The following is a 10,094-nucleotide window of genomic DNA, read 5'->3' on the forward strand; positions in this document are numbered from 1 at the left end:
TCATTCGGTCCATATCACAGGCTACACTGGATAAAGTGCCCGCCTCAACTTTCCAGACAGGGAGAATGATTTTCAGGGCCTGCTGAGTAGTTGTGTACGGGATGATCTGATACTGGAGGACTCACACTGTCTACCATACAGTACGTGCAGCTGTGAGCCAACTTTCAACAGATGCATCTACTGAGCTATGCAGGCCCTCTTCTACTTCTTTTTGTCTTTATATGGCAGTTGGCATACAGTATTATTGCTTTATCACCACATGTGCAGGCCACTTCTGAGTCCCAGGACTTAAAATACAATGCATAACATATAGATCATCACCTGGGTGTTGGTTACCGAAGGGAAACACTAATGTGATCATTTTGTTCATCACATACCCATAGCCTTATTTAGTCACAAAGATGAGAAGAAAATAGCATTTGGCCAACGCAGCAACCGCAGTGGCCATGTTGGATTCATTGAGTACCTCAATTCCGTAGCTCAGCGTGCAGTGGCATTTTGTTCAGATCAATTGGTCAGCCACTGTCATATCAGCCCTAGGGGATATCAGCTATTTGCTCAAGGTGTTGGATATCGGAAATCACCACCATATCAACATCTCTGTGATTTCATCACTCGTCCAGGTCAAGTAAAGGCTGATTATTATGGTCACAAAGCATCTCTAACACAGAGCGTCACCATATGCATCTGTCCATACTGTAGGTGTTGCCTGCAAATGACCTGCGTTGTGCTCTGTACATAGATACAGTACTGTACATTAGTCTTTAGGTATATTCCTGTAAGGACATTATTAACAGATGTTGGGATGAGTGATGTTGCTTTGAATGATGTGTTGAAATCTAAATAACAAAGCTGAATATCCCATCATCTGTACACAATTCACGTGGGGGAAATTAATGCTGCTTTAATATCCCTGTTCTTTTTAAAATAACACCACGAGGAATCTTACAAGGTTCATGTTGTTGGAAAGGAGTATTATGCAGCTTTGAAAATTCATGGCCACATTTCCTTGGAAGTGTCCCTTGGATTGATAGAATGCGAATGCCTTAAAGTACAAGATTATTGCAATTTGTTTGAGGAATTGAGGGAAGGAAAAGAGCATGGCTTGGAAGTACGATAGCTCTTTCTGATGTATGCAGATAGGATTCATTTCTGAATGTAATTGCTTGCCCTACATGAACATGTGTTCTGAAATAATTTGTACTGCACTGTGGCGCTTTCTAATCCATATGGTATCATCAATTCCCTCTAAGAACTCTCATTGTTTTGATCAGGTCATATTTCAGTTTTAATATTATTTAATATTAGGACATTTCCCATTTCTTTACAATATTACTGAGCAAAAATTATGTCTAGGAACTGAATAGTTGCGTGTGCCTTTAGAATGTTGGTTGGTGTATTCCTTTATTACGTTTTTTGAATATTGAATCATTCTTTCATTAAAATGTTGAATGTTTAGCCTGTTTTAATTTAATTTAATTGCAATAGTATATGAATATTTAATAGATTAGGGTATCATTAGTTCAGTGGTTCCCAACCTTTACTGGATCAGTGTCCACGGCCCACCCATCTGACCACTTAGCATTTAAGCGAGGAAGTAATATCTTTTACATTCTTTTTTTTATATGAATGTTACATTATCATTAACCCATTCAATGCGGGAACGCATCTACAAATGTCTTCTAAAGCGGTTTTCTGAAAACCGTATGTTTCTATAGCAGTGGTTCTCAAACTTTTTCATGTCAAGGACCCCCAAACATTTGAGTCAAAAATGTTTCCTTTAAAAATATATATATATATTCAAATATTTTCACAAATGTTCGAAGATTTTTCTAAAATAGCAGCTCTACAAGCTCATGATGGTGCACTCGGTGCCGCGCTATGAGCTTGTATATCTGCTATTTTTGAATAGCCAAAGAAATCTTAAAATGACACAGATGCGTTCCCAGTCTTAATGGATTCAAATCTTTGTGTTTTGCCAAGTTATATGGGCGGCCACTTGCAATACCCTCGCAGTCCACCAGTAGGCCCCTGCCGATAGGTTGGGAATCAATGCGATAGTTTATGCCTGACAGAACATGCAATCCTACAGTACATTCCCCAGCAAATGTGACAGGTACTTAGATTGTCAAGTAGATCGCTGACCTAGATCAGGCAGGAATTTAGGAAACATTATTGTACATAATACTGTTAACATGTTTCTACCACCCTTGTTATTGTACATACAGAACCAATTATTTTTCTAAGACTCTGTACAACTTGAATGCTCCTTCTCAGAAAAGGAAAATTGAATGGTAACGGATCATGACATGAGGTATTGTGTTATTTTATTATGAAATATAATTATACAATTCCTGGGCTTTTTACAGTGCAACGTGCTTGGAAAATCATTATGAGTCCAATGGAAGCCACTGACAGACCTACCTTAAGCCCAATTTACAGTATACTTTGTTGTACGATGCTGAAAATTGCCGATCTACAAATTCACAACGCGTTGCATTACGACACGCTCTGTGAGCATGTAGATCTGCTATTCTTGGCATGCAACTATGTCGTCGTACGATGGAGCACAAATTAAGCATTAGGCAATTACACATGAAGGAACATCAAATAGTGGAACACTATCAATGCTGCTTGAATACTGAATCCTTGCCAGCTGTCTGCTTGGCATTCAGACTGAAATCCAATCAACTCTTTCATATTACGTACACATTTATTGTTTTCCATTATCTTTAAGTGCATGGTACTATGATAGGAATGTAGTTTGTGTTTCAGTGTACTGGTCGTCACGTGATGTTACATGTTTGTATATTTCCTTTTTTTGTAAAAAAAAAAAAAAAAAAAAGGAACAAAAAAACTAGGATGAATTGAAATTCATTTGACTGCTGGGTTTATCTTAACTGGTGAAGCTGTGAACACCAATAAATCAGTTGTTTAATAAACCTTGTTCTTGAAACTTTTAAGACCCCCATGTATTGCATTACCCATCTTCTCTGGGTTGGAGGAGGAGAGTGTGTGGGCTTTTAAAAGTGGTCATTTACAACCTCGTTTTCCTGGTGACCATTAATGACCCTGCCACTCTGTTCAGCAACAACCGTTTTCACCTGTTGTGATATATAGTGATTATAAGGCTCGTTATTTTGCAACCATGTGAAAGATTTGACCCTACTGATTAACCCTCTGAGGAAATAACAGATCCTTACATACAGTATTATGTACCTGGATGGAATATTGTCAGCTTGCAAGGGAGATTAAGGGTTGGAAATTGTATAGTTGAAGCTGGATACTAGATTGCAATTATTACTAGCAAAATGTATTGGCTTGATCAAGATTTAGTCACTATTACTCTGGGCAAATTGAGAAATGGGATATAAAACACAGTGTTTTACAAATCCACAGTACGTCACTCCACTACTGTAAACAGTCACACTTTTTTCCCTAATTCCTCGCTTGGGAGGGAGGGATGTCCTTTCAATACATATTTGCAAACCTCTCGGAGGTAACCACTCTGGAGTTATTAATGGCCTCTCATGGGGCTTCCATTAATGGCACAACACATCAGCACCTCACCACAGCCTCTGCAGGGGCCCTGTAGGACTGGCCCAATCAGGCGGTCTCACACCTGTATGAGGCAGAACTGTTCACGGCAGAATGGACCCATGGGGATAAGATAGCCAGGCAGTGGCCCAGCAAGGGTAGTCCATTAGTGGGTGAGATGGTTTAAAATAATACGCCTAATGGAAGCCTTATCTGACATGGCTCACTGTGGCTCTCAGAGGTAGAACATGATCTGAGCTTCTCTCACCATGGAGACTGCCAGATAGTTAACTCTTTCACTTCCATCACACAGTCAGCAGCGGTGTGCAGTGTGGGCTCCGTGGCTCACACTGAAGCCTAATATTATAATAATACGATGCCGCTCACTAGTAAAATAACTGCATTTTCAAGCAGAAATACGATGCCGCTCGCAGAAAATAACTGCATTTTCAGGCAAAAAATGTGACACATCAGCTGAAAAACTGGAGTAGTAGATGTAGTATAAAAATGGTGGGTATGGTTTTAATTGGGGACAGTGCTAAACCAAATGTATAATTATAGCCGATTTATACTTTGTCGGACCGAAAATAGCAGATCTACAAAATTGACGTGTTGTGATCGTGTAGATCAGCTATTTGGTGCACAACTCCACCGTACTATGGTCTAAGTCATACGGCCATGTTGCTCACCGAAAAGAACTGATTGCCCTTATCATCTGACCCTTACTGCATATCAACAACAAGAGCAGCTTCTTAACGCTGTCAAATAGTATTCTCCACACTTTTGTTCTTCATTCCATTTGTCTGTGTCTCTAGTGTATTTGATTGTGTGCGAGGCTGCCTTCCGTGTCTTCCCTGCTCGATATATGGGATTCCATCTAGTCTCCAAATCCAATAATAGGCAGAGGGAGAGTGGGTGCAGAGAAGGGGATAATCAACACAGTAGATGGAGCCTTTTCTTCCTACTCAAGACCAGAGGAGAAAGGCTGCCCTTAATTGTTGAGGGGACCTGGGGTTCCAAAGCACCTGCATTGAAAAGCAGCTTTAATTAGACATGGTTTGAGGCTAGGAGTCTCAATGGGGGTCAGTTCTTTTGCCATATGGGAGGCGCGCACGCACGCACACACGTACGCACACGCACGCACACACACACGCACGCACACACACACACCTAGATTTACAGACCCAGACTAGGATTCCACTGAGGTTCCTCTGATGTTTACATCCTCTGGAGAATTTATTTTATTGACTGGAAGGGAGGAAGTAGCCCTAACAAGCTTCTCCTATGTGATAATACCCTTTTAGCGACCAAAGCAGTGATTAGGAGGAGGGGCTCTCTGGCTTTCAACAGTAATTGTGTTGTAATCAATCACCAATCACCAGGAACTGCTCCAGAAAATAACCCAGTTGTGATGCTATTTTTGACCGCAGCGGCAACCTTGTCTATCCTTGTACTGCACGTGAGGGATGTACTGCTTTTTCCCTTTGTTTATCCTATACAAACATTTCTTATTTTACCTACATTGTACAATCCCCCCCCCCCCCTGTGAAGCTGTTGCCATTAGTATAACCATCCTAACTAACAGACATTATTTTGCCCATAGCCAATACAACCAAATAGTATGGCCCAAGTTTCCATGCGCCTGTCCCAGGCAGTCCCTGTTTGTGGGCAGCTGCAATGTCCTTTGATTACCACAAGATGCTGACAGTTTCATCTATTCCTCAGGGTCTCCATCATTTGACCCAGTTGTGTTCAGGGAATCACTTAGTGATGCTGCTGTGCCCCTCCAACACATGGTTTCACATTACATGGTCAAGGATGGAGGAGGACCTCTTATTCCTTCATCCATGGTTCAGATGACGTTAAGACCTCATTTTTACCCGGGGGAAATGGTGGAGCACCCATCTCAAGTGAGCAGAAGATTGTTGGTTTAAGGATTCAAAAATCAATACTGTGCCAGCAAAACAAGATTACGTGGAATTTTGAATGCGGAAGTAGCGAGATGGTGAGAGGATGAACAAATCCATCAAGCCTCACATGAAAGCAGCAGTCTTGCTCATGCTGTATCCCTGATTGTGGAGATTATGGGGAGATGGAAAATTAAAGGAGATCGGCTAGAGTGATTGGCTGATTCCCTCAGAGAGTGACCTCAAGTGTCATGCTAGCTGATACAGAGTGCCGGATAAATGCATCTCTTCTACACTGGTCTGATTAGATTAATAAATCAATTCCAGCTCCCCACCATCAGGTGTTGCCCGTGCTATTTAAAAAAAAGCAGGTTACACAAGAACATCAAATTGTTTCTCATCAGGGTCTAATGGGATTGTGTACATTGGCAGGAGCTGGTAGTGCCTGCTACATGCCCCTTCCTAAGATTTTGTAATAATGTTAGACGAGGATGGCATTATAGCAGAAAAGAGAAATCAATCAAAATCACCAGAGGCATTTTTTTAATCTGCCCCTTGGAAATGCAGGTTCCACACAGAGATTCCAGACTAATATCTACGCAGTGATATTAGTCTGGCCAGGCCAGGCTACGCCGATGCCATGTGTCGTCATGGCATCAGCAAACAAATCAGTCAGCTCCATATATGGGCACAAAAGGGGACATGCCCATATATGGGCATATAGGCTACTCATGACATCAGGGACTCCATATATGGGCATAAAAGGGACAAGGACTGACAGATACAGAGATCTCCGTATATGGGCATAAAATGGACAAGGACTGACAGATACAGAGATCTCCATAGATGACATCAGGGATCTCCATATATGGGCATACTGTAAAAGGGACAAGGACTGTCTGACAGATACAGCGATCGACTGACAGATACAGAGATCTCCATATATGGGCATATCAGTCAGATCGGCAGTGCAATGTAGGTGTGAGGGCCACGTTGCGGCACGAACCTCTAGTTTTCTCATATTTTCTCTGATGTGTAACTTCTCACAAAGTTACACATCATCTCAGTGTGTGTGAACCCAGGACTTTTTTTCCTGTTCAGTTTTGAACAACAAACCCAATAAGACGAGTAACATTACAAATTGTATGGAGCGGTGATTCTGTGGCTGTGTGACACTATTAAAATAAAGATACTTTTCCATTTCTCTGTTATCTTGCTGGGAGCATGCCATAAATAGCACACTCCTCTCCAACATGTATAATTGTCTTCCTGTGACTGAGTTATCCTGTGGAGTTAATCCACGGTGAAGAGAGTCCATGAATTCTGAAATGTGTCAAAAAGGCACTGTAATAATATTACATTGTGTGCATGCATTTTTCATAAACCATGCTTCAAACTGGGAACGGGTATCTGTGAGTTTTCAATTAACTATTATTGTTATCAGGTTTGCCACAAATAGGGGTATCACCTAAAATTCCCGAGCCGTAAGACATTAACAACACGATGAAACCAATGAATAGGCTATGGACAGACCAGACCATTTTGAATTTATGTAATTACTTTTTTTAAATATATACTGTATGTACACAGACACTGACAAGAGCAGGGGCTTTGGCTTAGATGTATATAGCTGAGAATATGGCAATTAAAAATTTCTAGCTCAAGGTACAGGCTGGGTGTTCAACAGCTCACACTAATAGCTGTTGCTCCACAAAGTAGTTCCTTCCTCCTAATGAGGGGCAGAAGGAGCACATAGTGGACCTGTGTCCCCCTGTCCTCATTATAAAAGTGTACAGTCCTGCAGCAGTGGCTGGTGTTTCCCTATGATGAAGACCTGGTGATTGATGGGCAAATCTTTTCCTGCCCTCCCCCCTTGAGGGGATTGAATTATAGAGCTTCACAGACAGCAATTGGAAGCACATTAAGAGTGCACTGACACAATCGCCAGCACAGACCTGCACTGTTATGCAACCATCGTGGAAACGGTTACAAGTTTACCAATGCCTTCTGCTCTGTTTTTAGATGTGTATTTGTACAGTAGGCTATGTCAGACTCAAGCCCTTTGACATAATAACGGTGTCACGCACCAAAAATAGGAGCCAGAAATCTAGGAGCTCACTATGCGTTTTGAACTTGTAGATTGACTATTTTCGGTGCGCGACACCATTAAATGACTGAGCATAAATTAAACATCAGACTGGCGGTGAAATTATCATGTCGGGGAGGAGGAGGACAGTTGAGTTGTAATGAGGCTGGTAGGCTCTGCCACAGACCAGACTGACTCTACCGCTTTATTGATCCCCGGTGGGAGCTCAGACAGGGAAACCAAAAAATTGTTAAATCGGTTGGAAAAACCACTGAGTGAGACATTTACAGCAAATCTCGGCATAAGGAAGTGGAGAGCAGAGCATGCTTCCAGACATGAGAGCGGAGGGTAAGAAAAGCAGTATGTTTCGCCCTCACATGTCAGTTCAGTGATACATACTGTAATGTTACCTTGTGGGTGGCTGTCATGCTTGATTCAGAGGTGAGGCAGGGTTAATCACAGCGCTCAGCTCTGGGCAATTCACCACTGTGGGCTCACAATGGCTTTTCAACCTTTTTCATTTCAAGGACCCCAGTTTGATATCCATTAGTCCACGGACCCCCAAGTGATATGTTTTTTTTTATTCGTTTTTTTTTTTTTAATCTCTGCAACCCCAATCTACACTATAAATCCTCAGTGTTATTTTAACCCCCGAGACTGTACAAAGAGATCGACACGTAAGAGTCCATTATGGTTCCATTCGTACAGTCTCTGAGTTACAAACCTGTAACTCGTCAAGGACCCCTGGGGGTCCCTGGAACCCCAGGGGACCACTTCTTTAGACCATGCAGGGAGGGGAGTTTCTTTGAAATTCCAACAAAACTTTGAACCTATATGCATATAGCACCCAGGTTTAGACAACAATATGGAAAACAAATGTTTCCAGTTCAGTTAAATAAATTGCAGCTAAAGCTGACTATTTTAATTGACTGAAATGAAAGTGAATTGATCACAGCGCTGGTTCCATATTGATCTATCACCAGTTAATTCTGGTCTGAAGAAGACAAAAGGACAATGCACTAATCCTCAACGACTGATAAATTGATTAAGTGATGATAATGGCTTATTAGCAGGTATGGATAACACTTATTGATTTGGGAGTGCACAATACTTAGAGAGAGAGAGAGAGGGAAAAAGAGAGAGCTAAGGAGAAGGGGGAGGGTGGTTATATTGCCTTCTACAGTATGTTTGAGACACACAGCGTGTAAAAGCTATAGGGTAACCAGGGTGTGGGTGTATTCCTTGGTGGCAGTGGGCTTGGTAATATGATGAGTGAATCGTGCTTTAGTGCATCGCAGTTGCAGCACCACCAGAGTTCTTTGAGCCCCTTGAGATCTAATACAGTTCGTAGTTGAGTGTCAGCAGCTTTCCTGCATAACCTGTAACACTATTCAGAGCCTCCTCTGTTCGGAGGAAAAACATTCAGGGAATAAAGCAGGTGCGCCCATCCATGGGATTGGGGAACGAGGGGGGGACAGGCTGTTTGTCAGTGCCTGTTAGTAGGGGTGACCCAGAGGAATAGTGAGTAAAGTGGGTGTATCTATAACTGTCTACTAAAACATGGGAGGTATCTTCCTTGTGCTGAGGCTGATGTCGCCTCATATTGTAAACAACAGCCTATGAATTACAGTAAACGTACATAATGAATAATAATTAAGCAGACCAGATGCTCTGTAGTGCAGAGCTAATGAAGTGGATCAAGTACTGTCATGATAATGTTCTGATTTCATGGCACTGTCTTGGTCATAGAGATTTACATGATTTCCCCAGCATCTATTTCTTTCCCTGACATACAGTATCTCAACGGAAAATACTCAGGGAGTTTTCTTTGATTCCTATCTTTATAAAACTACATCCTAGTTAATAATAATAAATACATAAAATAATAATAATAAAATATAAATTATAATAATCAAACTATACACCATTAGGAAATGTTGCCTAATGTGGTGGCTTTATATTTAGTGTCTTGAATGATACAGACACGCACGCACGCACACACACACACACACACACACACACACACACACACACACACACACACACACACACACACACACACACACACACACACACACACACACACACACACACACACACACACACACACACACACACACACACACACACAATTGTATTAATTAGTGTGATTATTTCAGCAACAATAGGAATGTTATTTTTGGTAATCTGCCAGTTGAACCGTGCTATAAAAATGGACTGAGTAGCAGGGGTGGAAGAAGTACTCACATTTTATACTTAAAGGTAGGGTAAGTGATTTTCTTTGGTTAAAATAAGTGTTAAATAACTCTATATTCTGATAGTACTCATTGCTATAGAATGTTTGTTCAGTAAAAGGAGACTCCTTGTGTCTCCAGTTCTTTATAAAACAGAAAATGCATTTTCGTTTCAGTTTCATTTCCAATTTTATCCAATCAGGATAGAGAACTCAATCAGAATATAGATTAAGCAAGTGAAATTGGAAGTGAAGACACTAAAAAATGAGCAGACAAAATTGGAACTGTAACACTACAAAAAAATAAGCTTAAAAATGGGTACTTTATCCT

The sequence above is a fragment of the Gymnoscopelus microlampas genome (genome assembly GCF_963454915.1).
Source record: "Gymnoscopelus microlampas genome assembly, chromosome: 17".
In the NCBI taxonomy this organism is placed as follows: domain Eukaryota; kingdom Metazoa; phylum Chordata; class Actinopteri; order Myctophiformes; family Myctophidae; genus Gymnoscopelus; species Gymnoscopelus microlampas.